General features: G+C 32.8%; 1 protein-coding gene across 1 annotated transcript in view; it reads left to right on the top strand.

The window, feature by feature from the left end:
* The first annotated feature begins 5,424 nt into the window (after positions 1-5,424).
* The window catches only part of LOC115874818 (sodium-dependent serotonin transporter), an 88,069-nt gene continuing 75,390 nt past the window's right edge, over positions 5,425-18,103 (top strand). Inside the window, exon 1 of the mRNA XM_030890117.1 lies at positions 5,425-5,497. The gene's annotated coding sequence lies outside the window, so the exon portion shown is untranslated. The remainder of the gene's footprint in view (positions 5,498-18,103) is intronic.

Raw genomic sequence — 18,103 nt, 5'->3', positions numbered from 1 at the left:
TGGGTTCCGGTTTTCATGTGGACGAAGAGTACGGCCAACACTTAGTAAAATTAGATGTACTGAATAAAGACAGAAGGCGAGTATTTACCAAAGCGCATTGTAAAAGTTGGACTAATAGCTGGTCGAAAGTGTTCGTTCGAAAATTTTTTTGGTATAAGAGTGAGATTATTTGGTCTATTTGGTCCAAGATTAAGTCTAACATAATCGGCGCACCTAGAGCTTTTTCATGACAGCATCATGATTTAGTACAGTGTAACTTCAGTACTTAGGGGCGTTTAGTACAACTAGACACCAACTTTAGGGCCCTGAGGCTTCTAAGGTAATATTGGTTTGAAGATAATACCAATTTTTTACCAAGAATCAGTGATTTTTTGTTCATAATATTTTTTCGTTTTTTATTAAAAGGAGGGTCCACATTTAGTAACATGTTATATAACATTGCTATTTAACAAGTTACATGTAACATGTTAAAAAACCGGGAGCCGTCCACATTATAGTTTTCGTGGTCATGAATCGTTTTGGCGGTTCAGAAAGAGGTTCAGCGGTTCAGAAAGAGGTTGAGCTCGCAGCAGCGGCGTGCGTAATTATTTTTGAACAAGGGGAAAGAAAGTCGAGAAAAAAACCGTTTTTGAGTCCGCCATAGCCTACCAGCAAGATCTAGATACAGTTGAACTCAATTAGCTTATCTTTTCAATACGGCTGTTCTCGTGGTGTGTTTCTGTCTTTTAAAAGCATTAATAACTTAAAAGCAAACCATTTTGAATTATCCACTTCATCTACAGTACGTCTGTCCGTTCTGTAGCTCCGGGGTATCCATGAGAGGGGAAACGATATTTTCTCGATGTTTTTCGTAAAAAATTAGACGACGCGTCCCATCAATAAAAATTCGACAAATTTGCAAGTAGCCAATAAAGTGAGTGGGCGGAGCGATTTGCGGTGACGCACTCGTCAAATCGACGTATAAAATATATTGCTGTTTATTTAAATGTTTTTTGCCCGCATTCCTTTCATAGACACAGATCCAGCAGATGTAACTGTAAACCAGTACCTGATTTGTATTTCTTTTGTTCCCCCGAGGATATTTAAATAATTATTGAAACCTTCGAAAAAGGAGATCTGGAACTGGCCTATTAGATAACGCATTTTTTTCTCAACTTTTTCTCTTTTCAAATACATACTTTTTGCAATTTTTTTTGCTTTTTTATTTCACTTTAAATGAGGGACCACGGATATCCTATAACACTGTATGATCTCTATACAACTTAATTAGTTGACTATAAGAACCATACGATCGAAAAAAATGTCGTCAGCGATGGCTGGGAATGTCATCGATCGTCATGTCTAAGCCAACTAGACGGGAGGCCGACTGGACGCAGTTTATTTTTTCAATCATACTGTATTATTGATCAGTAAATAAACAAACCAATATCAGCTCACCACATAAGATTCTGTCGCGTACGTCCCTGAAAATATGAGCGGCTAAACTAGAAATATAGCAAGTGTGGACGCGTTGTTTCATGTTACAATAGCAGTGTTACCCAACATCTTTTGATCTTTACCGACTACAAATGGATAATATCTAGCAAGTTATATAGCAAAGAAATTTGCTAAATATAACTAAAAAATATGTAACATGTTATATAACTGCTATATAGCAGTGTTATATAGCAAGTGTGGACCGTTCTTAATAATACCATGAAATTAATACTAATATTAATCTTAACCAATCTTTATTATGTACAGGGTGGGTCAAATTGACCGCTTTTAAAGGGAAACACCCTATTCTAGGAATAGAAAGGCCTATTCTAGGAATATAAAGGGAAACACCCTTTCTATTCCTAGAATAGGGTGTTTCCCTTTAAAAGCGTTCAATTTGACCCACCCTGTACATAATAAAGATTGGTTAAGATTAAGATTAGTATCTATAGATAGAGAAAAAAACTAATGTCTCTGGAGCTCAATTTTTATCAAAAACATGGTAGTAAAAACTGCACATCGATATTTGTTACTGTTACGGGGTGTTTTTAATAATGTTCATTTTTAACAAATCGCTATAACTTTTTTGATATGGAAAATTTTGTATTTTTATGAAAACATTTCCAAAGTACCCTTTTTATGTAGAATTTAATGGTATGAAGTACATTTTTTTTAAATTGATAATTTAAGGAGTTATTAAGAGAAAAAATGATTTTTTATTTGAGACATCCTGTATATTTTTAATTAACTGAAAATAATTTAAAATTACCTTTCCAAAAATACAGCACACTTAATATTTTGTTATAGTCTTCTTCAAAATACAGAATTTTTAAAAGTTCGCCACTTTTAATTAGTAGGCTTTGGACCCTTTATTGATGATCTGCCCCTAATACTAAGGAACTCGAAAACATATTTTTTCAGCAAAACGAGGCACCGCCTCAGAACGCTGAAGTTATCAGCAAATTTTTGCAGCCAATTTCGAGAATAATGAATAGCTAATAATAATCTAGACAAGAATTAGAAGTACTTAGCGGTTATGCGAGGTTATCTTTCAACTCTACTGAGTTAATGAATTCCGTACCGAACATCACCTATAGCAAAATATCATGTCTTGGTTTGCTATTTATTTTTATTGTTATTAGATATAGTTTAAATGTGTTCATATATTAATGTTGTTAAATATAGTTTAAATTGTTATAAAATTCTACATCTCTCTTTGAAAATATTATTTTCGTTTCAATTGCTGCTCACAGCTAGAATTTTTCTGGTATTACAGTGGGCACCTTTCAAAGCCTACTTATTCAAAGTTGGCGAGTTTTTAAAAAAACCTTTATCTCGAAGAGGAATAGAGCAAAATATCAGGTAAGCTATATTTGGAAAGGTAATTTTAAATTCTTTTCAATGAATTAAAAAGATACAGGGTGTCGCATATAAAAAATCAAATTTTCTGTTGATAACTCTTAAATTATAAATTTTAAAAAAATTGTACTTCTACCATTAAATTCTACGTAAAAAGGTGCTTTGGAGATGTTTTCATAAAAATTCAAAATTTTCCATAGCAAAAAAGTTACAGCGATTTGTTAAAAATGCACATTTTTGAAAAACACCCCGTAACTCCGAAACGGTAACAGGTATCGATGTGCGGTTTTTTTAGAATCATAGATAACATAGTAATCTATGTAACATAGAACATAGTTTACTATTGATACATAGTAATCTATGTAACATATTAGTTTACTATGTTATCTATGGAAGAATACATACAACAGTCTTTGTGCAATATACTAACTTAATCTAAGAACATTTTTGTATTTTTTTTCAAACGTTACAATAGTATTAATTTTTGCGAGGTGATTTAAAAAAGTCATTTTAACGTCTATAGGTATAAAAGTAAGCACTTTTACGCCTAGCCATTGGAAAGTGCCCATAAGGACAATGTAAACACTATTTGGTGCTATTCTTGCAACGGTCGCGACCCAAAACTTTTGAAAATTTCGGAGCGGTTCGGCTTTTTCCGGAATTATATCGCCCAAATATTGTTTATTCAAATTTACTATTATTTTCGTTTAATTTTATAGAATTTTATAAATAAAATACAGTGTGTTGCGTACAAGAAACTTTATTTTATATAAGGACGCATGTATGAAATACCTATGAAACATTGCAAACTGACGTTATGCCACGATCCACGATGGTTTTTGCAGTTCACAGTTCACAGCACAGCTTTTTAAGTTTTTAATGCCACTTTTTCACAATTATAACCGGTTGGAGTAAATAAAACTTGAATTAAACTCACAAGATAGCAATAATTACTTTGAAAATGGACGCTATAAACACTTTTCGGAATTTCTTTAATAAGAGCGGTTTAGATTTTGAAAGCTTATTATGATTTTTGAAGATTCTGACTTTGACAAGAGAAAATTACTTCTGTTTTTGTTTGCCGTTGTTCTTAGCGACCGCTGTAGCAGCGCCAGATCGCATATAACGGTCGCGACCCAAAATAATTTCGCGACCTAAAATTTTTACGGGCTTTCCAATCTAAACTTGTTGCATTTATCTATGCGCCTAGCAGAATATTACGAAAATGTATTATTAAATTGACATAAAGTGTCAAATTCAACGAGTGTAACCATAGTTTCTCTATATATAATTACCTACGAGATACTACTTTTAAATCTTTTTATATTATTTGGCAACATTCGAAATTGTTTAACAAATTATTTGTGACGTTAGAAAAAAAATTTGCATGTTCTATTTGGAGTAAAAATTACTTTTTTTCTTTTGTGGATCGCGTTTTTATTTCTAATAAAACAATATCAAAAACTTAAAACTAATATCAATAACCTTGGTGATCTACCATGAGGAACTGACGATTGTTGCTCAGGGCCCGTATTCTGTAACTTTGACATAAAAACGTTACGCTTTCAAAGCGGTGAGCGCAAGTATTCGATCAGCGAAACGCAAGGAAGTCGATTTTGGTATTCTCGTTGCCATGCGAATCGTGTTCTGGATACTCGTTGAGCACATATTGGCAACATCACAATTTCTAATGTAGGTAATAATCTTTGGTAATAATAGTCAAAACTTGATAACTGACGGATGTAACAATAAAAAATGTCAATGTTACGTGAATTTCATAACCTATTGTTGAGTTATGTCAAGCTATTTTTCTATGGATATGTCATTATTCTTATTATACGAGGGAAGTGTTGAAGACGTTTCTCAGCATTGTCGATGTTTTGAACAATATTTATAGCTGCCAAGTTGTAAACTATCAATTACTTATTGAGGAATTTGTAGAAGAAGTAGTAATTTTCACTAAAGTGCAAGATAACGCACAAAATCACAATATTTTTGATTTTCTGACAGTTCGACAAGCAAAACGATCCTTTAAGGCAACAGTTTTCAAAGCGCTTACCGCAATCAGAAAAGACGCTAAGCGCGTCAGACGAGAATACTGAAATCGTTAGTTAAGTGCGCGCTCAGCGAAAATTAACGTCATATACGCTGAGCGTCTAAAAGCGCTTAGCGTTTTCAAAGTTGCAGAATACGGGCCCAGCTTTGCTCGTAGAATCGCACTATATCACGTGGTTTTATTGAACCACACCAAACATCTGGGAGGGCTAATTTTGATTCTAGGGGTAGTTATACCCACGTGGGTAGTTATCTAATTCAATATGTGATTCTAAAATGTTTTTTTATAATAAAAATGTAAAGCACTTCATAGTGTACCAAAATTGTCCGATATAATTATCACATCGACACATCGGCAGTTTTTACTGGTAATAAAATCGCGATAAAACAAATTTACGATTGTTTCGCGAGCAGCGTTGCCGTTTCGTGGAAAAAACGACAACACCGACCACCGGTGTAACGGTCCTGCTGCCGAAGAAGTCCTTCAGGACGCGGATCCTGCCGCAACAGTGGCCGTCGCGGCGCCGAATTGTGCGGATCGAAGCCAGTCGACGCCGAAGAACCTGAAGATAGTATGCCCCCAGATAGACCACGTCCAAGTTAAAAGGTAAAAAAATATTTTAATTTACTTTTTTATTAGATAACAAATACTTACATCAAAAACATATCACGGTTTCATCGGTAGAAATCAAAAATACTGTTGAAGATTTTTTAATTTTCTGACAATTTCACTTTTTTTAATATCTTTAAAATTGTAAAAATTACTTACCCTCTGTGTGTAAATTTGCAAGAATATATTTTGGGATACCCTAGAATTAGAAATAGATGTTAAGTGTTAAATCTATATCAAGTTAATTACTTCGACATAAGCTTATCTAACTTTTTTATTCTATGAAACTTCATAAAACTATTTTGAAATTTAACTCTTTAGAAAGCCCTTTTTTTACAAAACTGAAAGTTAAACTTACTTTACTTTTTTACAAAACTGAAAGTTAAAACTTACTCCAAAAAGAGAAATAAAATATAAAACTAATTATCAAACTAGAACCTGATATAATCTCATTTTATACATCTATGTATAAATGATAACTTGAAAACTAATGTCAAATATCATTAAGTATAACAGTTTCCGCAGAATTATGTATCGAAGTTTCATTTTTTACAGGGTTCCCTTTAAAAAAATGAAACTTTGATGTGTCGCGACGTAATGACCGACCCTGTATATCTAAATTTATTACCCGCTAATAGACATTTAAAAACCCTATAACTTTTATATTTAACTTTTTGTGGTACCTCTTATATTTTACCTAAGAATCGACCATTTCCATACATATCAGCGACCGTGTATTTTATGGTACACCCTTTTGGTGCGTCTCGAAAGTGGCCCACACCTATAACTTTTTTATTTTTTCAGATAAAAAACGAGATTTGGTATGTTAGCATATGACATAAATTAAAATTGATTGACATACTCAATTATTTTCGGTCACTTCCTGTTTCACCGGAAATGACAACCACTAGTTTCAAAAATATAAACGTCTATACCGGGTGCGTCTCAATAGTTTTGAATGACCGCCTTGGTATTTTTTTACTTCATTTGATAGAAAGTGATATTCTGAATAGAATGACATAGCAAGTTTTGACACTTTTAATAAAAAATAGGATTTTAAATTTTAATTTAGAGTGCCCTGGCCATAAATGTAACAACAATTTGACTCAAAATATCAAGTGTATGGTACCAAATTAATGGCGCCTGGAGGCACGTATAGCCGCCCATACTAAAATATTTTAATATCTCGAAAACTGCGACTTTGACTGATTTTGATGTTATTACAAATTTTGTTGCAAATATTATTCCTAATCTTAATTTGAAAACCGCGTTTCGCTAGCTACTGTAATTTTGGAGTTACAATTTTTTAAAATTTTTATGGGAGGGGTCCCATACTCCCTTACCAACCCCCCACCCCCACCAAAAACTAATGGACAGATGGTGGATAGGGTGCCACAGTACTTTTGTGCCAAATTTGGTTAAAATCGGTTCAGCGGTTTTTGACTTATCGTGTTACAGACAGACACAGACAGACAGACACCATGAAAATATTTTGTATTTAGGTCATTTATGACCCAAGTAACTCATTTTGAGTGAAATTAAAAAAACTTTTTTTTTGTCGATCCTAATAGCCTACCAAAGCTATTGGTATGGTCGGCTAAAAATTAAGATATGATTAAAAATACGATTTAGGCATCTTTTAACCGTTCAGGAGAAAACACGAAAAACATCAAACGATCAAATCTATTTTCCAAAGCTCCTTGATTAAAACGCAGTGTCTTTAACACAGTCATGGCACTCTAGATTGAAATTTAAAATACGATTGTTTTTTTAAGCGAGAATGTCAAAAGTTGACATATACTATGTAATTATACTTAGAATGTAATTTTTTATCGAATAAAGTAAAAAAATACGGAGGGTGCCATTTAAAACGTTTGAGACGCACCCGGTATAGACGTTTATAATTTTTAAGCTATATACTTAGACATGAGCTTATCTAACTCTTTTTTTTCTCTATGAAACTATTTTGAGACTTTATTTATAAAGCATATTTACAAAACTGAAAGTTAAATATAACTTTCGTACTTCCCAAAAAGAATTCAAATACCTAAGACTGAAACAGGAGTTTTAATCATAAAACAATTTTTTATGAAACAATATTAAAGCGTTTTCTTATTATAAAACTTTAAATTAAATAATATCTGTATCTGTTGGTGTAAAATAATTTTTTATTTGAATCCAGTTGCTTAGAGTAGAAACATTTGAAATAAGATCTGTATTTTCAGATTTGCTAAAATATAAGCTCGATATAAATTTTGAGAAAAGATCTTTTTTAAAATTCCTATACCACGGGCTATTTTCTGATGCATCTTTGTATTATTTTACTTTTTAAATAAGTACTTTTTTAATATACTTGAAAGGGTATAATAAATAATAAGGACTATTCATTTATATCTTATATCAAGATTGTAGATGACACAAAAATAAAAGCTATCACTTTAAATGAGACATTCACTTCCTTATCTTTAATTATAAAACATCTCAAGTAGACAAAAGATTTTTATTCATTAAGTAAAATGGTTAGTTTTCTTAATGGTAAAAAATAAAAAGAATAATGAGATGCTCTAGCCTTATTTTAAAAAAAAAATCAATGAATGACTAGATGACTTATAACAAAGATAAAATTCTATACACCTTATATACAAATATTTACAAATATATACAAATATTTAAGATATTTCTCCGACACAATGATTTTTTTATAGACAAGAAGTGATTTTTCCATATCTTCTGGTTTGAAATTGTATCTATTTTTGTTAAATATTTCATTTACATATTTGAGGTACGAACATAGTATATTTGTTGATTTTTTTCATTTACTAATATTATTTTTTTAATATTATGCATAGTCAAATATTGATCATAGCAACCTTATTAACATACTATCGTATGGGAGAAAACTGTTTATAACGTAAAAAACTGGCATATTTTTTAAAGTATAAATATTTTATAGTAATCTATAATTATGTATCTGTCGACCAAAAAGCTCAACAAATTTAATTATCTATTATTATTCTTTTCTTGTATTCTCTTTTTTGGAGGTTTTATCCTTTATATACTATCTTTTAAATAAATAAAAGACAGATTTTCTGTGGCAATTGGCAATGTTTTTGCAGAGTAGCCAAATCATAGAGTTAAATCTTCTGATCATTGTCGATCGCTTCCTCTAAACACTAAAACTTATGAAATAAAAAAGTAACATGGAAAACTACACTGGATTTCTAAACTTTACATTTTTTTTACATTTTTCATACTTCCTATATCTGTGCATACTTCAAATAAACATAGAACATACATTAATTTAAGGCAAATATGTACCACATCAAAATCATCACACTCCAAGCCAAATAATCTGAATTTAATGGAGATAAATGTTTTTCGGTTAATCTGTTAGCGCCAATTTAATTCAGAACATTTTAAATATCGTTTTGCCGAAATTATTTATTACTGCCTGGTTGGGAAACGCTCTAATAGTGTTTTGTCCACGATATTTGTTAGTTAATTTTTTTTTAATATCTATGCTGTAGATAGACTTTCTGTATAATGAATAAATAGTAAGTAGCATTGGATAAAATATAGGACACTACAAAATAAAATGTGGTGTTATTGAAGTACCTACATTTAAACTACCAACTGGCAAAGGAGTACGACAAGGAGACGCGATATCCTCAAAGCTGTTTACAGCAACATTAGAAGAAATCTTCCGTCAACTGGACTGGACCAACTAAGATTCGCTGATAGCATATGATTGCCAATAATAGTTCTGAAGAACTACAAGCACAAATTAACTAAGTAAATACAGCCAGCAATAAAGTAGGTCTCAGGATAAACTTAGCAAAAACTAAAGTAATGAACAACGAACTAGTAACTAGTAGACAGAAAAGACATTCTAATAAATAACACAACACTGAAAATAGTAGAAGAATATATATATTTTGGACAATTAATACACAGCTCGGGATATCTACTACCAGAAATCAACAGAAGAATTAAGTTAGCATGAAGTTATTTATGGAAGAACCTCAATCATATTCAAATCTGGATTGCCAATCTATCTAAAGAAGAAAACATTTGAGCGATGTGTACTATCAGTCATGACATGACTTATGCATGCGAAACCTGGACACTTAAAACGGACATCATAAGGAAACTGCAGGTCAAATTAAAAATAGACGACAATGATGAACAGCTGACGTGTCTGCAATTTGCTGAAACTCAACAAATCTGTATTTATAATTCAAGTTAATATTTTTCGGTTATGGATTTGATTTTATATAATGATAGTCGTCGTATAATGGAAGTCCGTACGTCTCAAACAGTGTGTGGTGGCTCTGGTTCTGGCTTTATAAGAACCTGACGGCAGCACGTACGGGCTGTCTCCGATTTTCCCTGTTCTCTGTCCTTCAAACGGCTCCCTTCAGGTTGGTATTGATAAGTTTTTCAACCATGTTCACCCTGGTTGGTGATCTGCCTCTGCCTCGGCGACGGGATCCTGCATGTCTTCCTTGTATTCCAAGTCCATTGGTTCCAAGTATTCCTAAGTCTCTTCATGTGCATGCTCTTGTTGACATGGCCGAAGAAGGAAAGGATACGTTTATAGACAGTGCTGGAAAGTCTTTGTGGCAAATGGATTTCGTTAAGGACCGAGAAATTGGTGCGATATGCTGTCCACATGGTATTCGCAACATCCTTCCCCAGCACCACATCTCGAAGGCGCCAATGCAAAACTATTTACAAAGTTGATTTTTGTCGAGTTTGTTACATGACTGTTCGACCAAACTTTGGTGAGCTGCGCCATAGCGTTAAGATCTAGTTGAATTCTGCTACCTCCTGTCAATTCCTCCAGTACAATAGTTATAATGTATTCGCTGTAAACGTTGAACAGCATTGGGCACAGTACGCAGCCCTGACGTACTCATATTCTTATCTGGCATATATCGGAAGTACTTCCATTCAACTCCACAAATGTTTGGTTGTTATTTTAGACACTATACTTTCCCCAATATACGTTATCCAAGGCAGTGCCTATAATAGCAGTATAGTTCCTATCAAATAAACTTTTAGTCACGTGATTAAGCTTGACTGGCACAGCGTTGCCCACTTTTCATATTTTCTTTTAATCAAAATATATTGGGAAACAAAACTCACCTTCTTAACAGCACTTAAGGAACATAAAGGACCATTACTGCCGCTTTCCCGTTTAAGATATTCTAATAAAGTTGCGATGAGTTTTTTACGGCTATCAAGCTATCTTGTACACTTTATACTAAAAGAGGTTCTAAAAAGAACAATGTTCGGCTGCAATGTCTCCTAGTAAACATTTTTAAGCTTAAATTATCACAACGCTATTTATTTAAACTAAAAACTCGTAATATACAAAACTAAAGTGTCAAAACGAATGACAATGTTAGGAAATAAATAAATAAATAAGGTAACTTGACATTTTCTACAGCAGAGCTACCACCTGAATCCCCAGGGGGAGATTTAAATTCCAATGAATTCAAAAATCGCGCTCGATTACGTAACTAAAAGTTTAATTGGTATCAAATATACCTACATGATTAATAGTCATTGTGTTAAATATTGTGTATATTTTTTTTTGTAAAATCTTTTTTTTTACTGGATTAGAATCCAAATGGGAACCAGTTGTTGCTTAGATTATTTAATTGTATTTAAATCCAAACACTAACTTTTTGATTGAAAAATAGTAAAATTAAAACAAATATATTTTCTAATTTTAGTAATCAATTACTGCAGCGTAGTAAAAACTCTATGCATTTTACATTTTTTACAGTTAGCTTGTACACTGTTTTCCATTTTTCTTTTTATATTTATTTAGCTAACGTGGATCTTGTTTGCTTTTGCCCCATTATTTGTCTTCTAATGTATCTGTTCGTGTCGATTGGAAAACAAACATTTCACCGCGACCTAGCTTCATCATTTTCAAACAGAAAACAGACTTTTTATATATCGCTAGGTACGTTCGTGTTGTTATTTTTCTAGTAGCCTAGTAAATATGATATTCATAATAGACGCGATATGTTTATACAGGGTGATCTCAAAGTTACGAGTAATGTATTTTATGAGCTGGTAGAGTTTTGCAAAAAGACGTCGATTAATTTTGTCGGACTCCCTTCTCAATTTTAAAATCTGCTGTGTTCTCGTGGAGCCACACACATGCTTTTGCATTGTTGTATATGTGCCTGATGATTGTTATGTATCTGTGATCTACTCGGCATTCGGTTAAGGCTTTTAGCATCTTATAACTTTAACGCCATTGCTGATATAAATGTTAGAGCAAATACATTGAATAATATGATTAGTGCTTTATATGACAAACATGCCCCGCTACGCATTGTTAAGACCGCGCGCCGAAATCAACCTTATATTACTTATAATATTAAGAAAATTATAGGATTAAAAAGAAAAGCATTTCAAAGATATCTAAAAGACAAATCTCTTGTTAAACGCCAGTACTATGTCGAACTGAGAAATTATATTAAGAATGCTATAAAATGTGAAAAAAAGGCTTACTTTAAACTTATTGTAGAACAAAATAAAAATAATGGTAAAAAACTATGGCAGAATTTTTCAGAATGGGGGGTTCCTACAAAATCAAACATCGCTATTAATATTCCTAAAGAACTAAGTGACCCTAATGCAATAAATAATTATTTCTTGACAGCGGCCGGATATTAAAAAGTTGATCCTAATACGTTAAGCTACTATCAAAACAACAAACTGTACAATAATGTACATTTTAGTATTAATTTAATTAATGAAACAGATATTTATACTAACCTAAGGGAAATAAAATCTAGTGCTTACGGTACCGACAATATCAATATAAAAATGCTAAACCTCGTATTGCCACACTGCATAGCTCATATCAAAAATATATTCAACAGCTGAATCATATCTGGTAAATTTCCTTGTGCATGGAAATCAGCTAATATTCTCCCTATATCTAAGGTATTGACGCCCGGTTCTTTTGGTGATTTGCGACCTATCAGTATATTACCGGCTATATCGAAATTATTCGAAAAGATAATTTATAAACAAATTTTAGAGTTTTTGGAGGCTAACAATATTCTTCCAACGGTCCAATCTGGATTTTGTGCTAAACATGGGGCATCTACAGCTTTGCTTAAGATTGTAGATGATCTTTCTCGCGCCATGGATGGGTCTAAGTGTACAATGTTAGTTCTCTTGGATCAGAGTAAGGCATTCGATTCGGTTAACTTTCAATTGCTTTTAGCTAAGCTTCGATTCATCGGATGTGATACTGCTGCATTGTCTTGGTTTGAAGATTATCTAAATGATAGGATACAACGAGTAAAGCTGAATAGTATAGAATTATCCAACTTTAGCGTGACAACGAATGGAGTGCCCCAGGGTAGCATCTTGGGCCCACTCTTATTTTTATTATACACATTTGATTTGCCATCACCGATTCATAAGTGTCAAATGCATATGTACGCTGACGATGTACAGATATATCTGGAAACTGCCATTGAAGATGCTGGGGACTCTGTTACTATTTTGAACCGCGATTTGGCTGCTTACGAAACATGGTGTAGTAACCATGGACTAATAATAAATTCTAATAAAACTCATGCACTTTGTGTAGGTAATGCGAGGAGTAGAAACTTTATTGTTTCCAATTTTGATTTATCTATTGGTGGTACTCTGATCCAATGGGACGATGTTGCCAAGAACCTGGCAGTTTACCTAGACAGCGGCCTGACTTTCGAACATCACTGTAATAAAGTATACAAACAAGCTATGTTTAAACTGAAAAGCATGTATAATCTAAAATTTTTGTTGGATGAAGCGACAAAACTTCACCTAATAAAGGCGCTGATATATCCACATTTGGACTAATGTAGTCAGATTTATTACAGTTTTTTGACAAACTACAACCAAGCAAAAATACACAGAGTACAAAATGCATCGGCGAGATTTGTTTGTGATCTACAATATAGAGAGCACGTAACCCCTCACCTAATTAAATTGAATGAGCCTAGACTCTCTTTACGTTTTCAATACCTTTATATTTATATTATGTTATTATATAAAGTCTATACATATAAAGTTCCTCCATATTTATACAATTTACTTATAAAAAGATCAGAAATCCATAGTAGAGATATTAGATTAAATACTTTTACAGTCCCGCCGCATTCTAGTTCAAAATTTAAATGTAGTTTTTCCTATAAGGCACCTTTATTGTTAAACCCAATACTAGATATACTAGATTCACCATTTTCAAGATTTAAATTTGAGATAAAAAATCGTTTGTTTGCTAATTAAAAATAATACATTATTGTCTAATAATTAAATTAATTTAAAATCGTTTTAATGATCAGCTGTTTAAAAAAAATATATTCTTTATTGTAATTATTCTTTTGCATTTTTTTTATAATTCGAATTCTAAGTGCAGAATCATTTACTTTTATTTTATGGTGGAGTGGAAGAGTGGCTAACGCCAAACTCCTACCAGTTATTGTGTAATATTTTATATTTGTAATATTACTCTTTATACAATAAAAATCATTATTTATTTATTTATTTATTATTTATTTATGTTGATTTATTGTACCAAACGCCTTCTCGTTATCGACAAAAATCAAAATCAGAGGCTTGTATTCCACAGATTCTTCGATTAGGGTCTTAATGACTTGGAGATGATCATTTGTAGCGTATGGAGATGATCATTTGTAGCTCTCAATCCAGCTTGCTCTCTAGGTTCGTACAAGTCCAATTTGTGGGTTATTCGGTTGGTAATAATGCGCATGAACAGTTTTTTTAGCTTGCAGAAGTTTTGGGTCTCCATATTTTTGGGTCTCCATATTTACTATCCTCTCCTGGATATTTATTATTCTTTACATCTTTTAAAGAGTTTTTTATTTCCTCAATGGTTATACTATACCTGATGGCAAATCTTCGGATCCTTGATTTTGTATGCGTATGGAATTTCTTCGTGTTCTACACCACTAGTAGCATAAAAATCTTTAACTACCTTTAGAATTTCTTCTTTGGCCGCTATGATTTGTCCGTTTTTATTTCTTAATTTGCAAATATTTCTCTTCCCCTTTGTGTTTTTCTCCTTACTTTCATTCAGCTGTTCCTTCTGTTGCGGACCCGTGTGAACTCGGCCTAAGCCATAGACAAAGGTCCAAGCTGACTAATACGCCCGGCGCCGTTCGAGAACGAATAGAAGCTGGTGAGACAAAGGACGCGACTAAGAAAATTCGAGTCAAATCTGGATTGTCTGTTTCTCTCATATATAAGCCGACGCGACTGGGGCCTGAGGAATACAGACATAGCCGGTCGACGCGTACAGTTACAGTTACCGCGCTAAATTCAAAATAAATTCCTTTTAGATAAATACTTAGATAAATAGTAAATGAGTTATAAATAGTTCTTTAAGTAGTTTTATCGTTATTGTAAAATAAATAGTGCTTAAATAAATTAGACTTTCTATCCACACGGAACCAACAAAAAACGTAACACTTCTATAATAATGGATATTTTTTCCGTGTTATATTTTCTTATATCCTGTTTAATTGCCTTCGAAATGCCTCTATTAAGTTGTTTCAGCTCTATTGAAATTGATGAACAACCTCCCCTTAGCTTTCTTCTTCTTGTCATGAGTAATGTAGTAGTTGTTATTTATCTTCTTGCCATGAGTAATCTTATTGGTTTTATTCATACTTGCAGATGTGAAACTCTATATTGTGCGCTGTTCATAATTTCGATTAGCTTCTGATTTCTTTCACCTATATTTGAAGAGTCAACATTCTCCAGTGCAGCAGTGTAAATAGAAGACTTTAAATGCATTTTCAAAGTTAAAATAAAGATAATATTTATGCAACTTGTTGGTAAATAGACTCTACGTAGTATTTTTATACAGGGTGGGCCACTGAAAACTTACAATGGCTATATTTTCTAAACTAAAAAAGATATCAAAAAAATAAAAAATACCGTTTCTATAATATCGAGGGGGAATACATATGACGTATTTTTTGAACCACCCCGACCTACCCCTAAGGCGGCACCACTACTCACTTGAAAATCTTAAATGGCAACACCCCACTTGTGGCGCCTTTTTGGAAGGCCCATGAGAAATGCTAAACGATTATCATAAAGTTTTTAGGGTGAAATTGAAAAACTACCCCTTACACGAAAAATTAGGTGGACATTAATGAGAAAAGTGATTTTTTCAGCATAAGTTACAAATTGGGACCCAGCTAAATGAGGTTTTTTTCAAACTACCCCGACCCACCCCTAGGTGCCACCCCGTCACTTCTAACCTCAAGATAGTACCCCACTTGTGACACCTCTTTGGAAAGCGTATAAAAAATGCTGAACGACTGTCATAAAAAAGAACGAAAAAAATAGAGCCTAAAAATAAAACAAAAATGTCACAACGTGTCAAAATCAATAGAATGACTTATTTTTGTGTCCATGAACCATTGCGAGAAAAAAAAAGCTGGCACAAAGACATTTATTATAACTCTTAATGAAGACCCTATACACTTTCAGCAAGATGGAGCATCTTTTCTATGTCGAAATATTCCGAGAGAGACTTTCCAAAAAGTGAGAGAAGAATTTGAAAATCGTTTGTATTTTTGTATGGAACGAAACGGCTGTCATTTTGAGCAATTATTAAAATAAATTATCATTTTAAATTTCTTTCAAATTGTCACACCTACATTTCTTGTCACTAATCAGTAATTATTGTATTGTATTTGACTAAGAGTGGGTCCCATAGGGGACCCTCCACTGAATCAGTAATTAAATTGAAGTCTGTATGACCATCGTTTAGCAATTTCAATTAGCTTTCCAAAGAAGTGTCACAAGTGGGGTATCAGTGTCTTCAGATTAGTAGTGAGAGGGTGCCACCTAGGGGTGGGTTGGGGTGGTTTGAAAAATACTTCATTTGCGTCATTTAGCTGGGTCCCAATTTGTAACTTATGCTGAAAAAATCACCTTTTTCATTAATGTCCACCTAATTGTTCATGTAAGGGTAGTTTTTCAATTTCACCCTAAAAACTTTATGATCATCATTTAGCATTTTTCATGAGCTTTCCAAAAAGACGCCACAAGTGGGGTGTTGCCATTTAAGATTTTCAAGTGAGTAGGGGTGCCTCCTAAGGGGTAGGTCGGAGTGGTTCAAAAAATACGTCATATGTATTCCCCCTCGATGTTATAGAAATGGTATTTTTTATTTTTTTGATATCTTTTTTGGTTTAAAAATTATAGCCATTGTAAGTTTTCAGTGGCCCACCCTGTATAAACTAGCTGACCCGGCAAACTTTGTTTTGCCATATAAATAATTTTTATGGGAAAACAGTTTAGTTACAGGGGTTAGTTATTCACGGGGTTCAAAATGATTGAATTACTAACATCACTATTAAAAAATATCGCTTGATGGTAGAAGGGTGAAAATTTAGGATTGTATGTATTTTTTAATGTCACATCATAAAAAATTGTCCGAAAAATAAAAAAAAATTGGGATGGACCACCCTTATCACTTAGGGGTATAAAAATAGGTAACAACCTATTCTCTGACCTACTGAATATACACATAAAATTTCATCAAAATCGGTTAAGCCGTTTCGGAGGAGTAACTCCAACTGTGACGCGAGAATTTTATACAGAGTGGTCCGAAATGTATTCCGGAAACTTCGGCAGCATATTCTGCAGACTAAAATAAGTAAAAAAGTTCGTATAAATGTATGTCCTAAAATGCTTAGTTTCGGAGATACAGGGTGTAGAAATTTCATTTTTATTTCGATTTTTTCCAAATACCTAATTTAAGAAGTAACGTCAATATTTGGATGAAAATTGGTGTCTGGCAGTTTTTGGACATGAGAAATTTGATTTTCATGTCAATATGACTCCTACTTGTAGAGGGCGCCACCTACATATGCTTTAACTGGTTTGAAGAGTAATAACTTTTCATCCATTTCTGTATAAAACTACTGAGTAAAAAAATATAAATTTACAACTTTTTTTACATAAAAAAGGTCTCTTGGTAAAAATCGCTACGAGTAATGGTTCACGAGATATTTGAAATTGAAATTATCAATACCTGTCATCATTGACAAATTAAACATGTTGACCAAATAGTTATTAGACTGAACTCTTAAATTTGAAATATTTTTGTGCCAAAAGTCCAACAGAAACTGTTTAATCATCATTTTTTCGCAGAAAAATTTATGATTTAAAAAAAATAAACGTTTATTATTTCAGTCAAATAACTATTCAACATGTGCTTATTTTTTGTCAATAATGACATATATTGACTATTTCCATTTTAAATATCTTGAGAACGGTTGCTCGTAGCGATTTTTACCAAGAGACATTTTTTACGTAAAAAGGCATGGAAATATATATTTTTTTAGTCAGTAGTTTTATACAGGTACCATCGAAAAGTTATTACTCTTCAAAACAGTCAAAGGTCATGTAGGTGGCGCCCCCTACAAATAAGAGTCATTTTGACATCAAAATCAAATTTCTCGTATCACAAAACTCCCAGACACCAATTTAAAATCCAGATATTGACGTTACTTCAGAAATTGTTTAGAAAAAATC

This window comes from Sitophilus oryzae, unplaced genomic scaffold (assembly GCF_002938485.1).
Source record: "Sitophilus oryzae breed Bouriz unplaced genomic scaffold, Soryzae_2.0 scaffold_1297_pilon_pilon, whole genome shotgun sequence".
Lineage (NCBI taxonomy): Eukaryota > Metazoa > Arthropoda > Insecta > Coleoptera > Curculionidae > Sitophilus > Sitophilus oryzae.
Note: the sequence above shows the minus strand (reverse complement) of the source record. Positions and strands in the feature narration are given on the sequence as shown.